Source organism: Propithecus coquereli, unplaced genomic scaffold (assembly GCF_000956105.1).
Source record: "Propithecus coquereli isolate 6110/MARCELLA unplaced genomic scaffold, Pcoq_1.0 Scaffold44, whole genome shotgun sequence".
NCBI lineage: Eukaryota > Metazoa > Chordata > Mammalia > Primates > Indriidae > Propithecus > Propithecus coquereli.
The window spans coordinates 11,666,365-11,666,998 of NW_012150174.1; positions in this window are offsets into that span (position 1 = coordinate 11,666,365).

Sequence of the window (634 nt, forward strand, 5' to 3'; positions counted from 1 at the left end):
CGGGGGGACCAAGGGCAGCATGTGTAGCCTGAGCATCTGTGCCCCCATGGTATGCTGAAATAAAAGAAAAAAAATGATTTCTAATGGTAGTAAAATACACACAGCATAAAATTTCCATCTTAACCATTTTAAGCATATAGTTCATCGGTACTAAGAACATTCACATTGTTGTGCAACTATCATCATCCATCTCTAGAACTCTTTTCATCTTGTAAATTGATACTAACAATAACTCACCAAACAATAACTCTTCATTCTCCTCTCACTTTCAGCCTCAGTAAACCACCATTTACCTTCTATCTCTATGAACTTCACTACCCTAGGTACGTCCCATGTGTGGAATTTTTTGCAGTATTTGTCTTTTTGTGACTGGTTTATATCATTTAGCATAATGTCCTCAAGGATCATCCATGTTGTAGCACACGTCAAAATTTCCTTCCTTTGTAAGGCAGAAAGATATTCTCTTATATGCACATTCCACATTTTTTGTTTATCCATGGACAGTTGAATTGCTTCCACATTTTTGATTATTGCGAGATGACAATGAACTGAGCTAGGTATTATTATATCTTGCTACATATAAGATATAAAGAAAAAGCTGTAGGAAATATATATGACTGTAAAAGAAACCAAA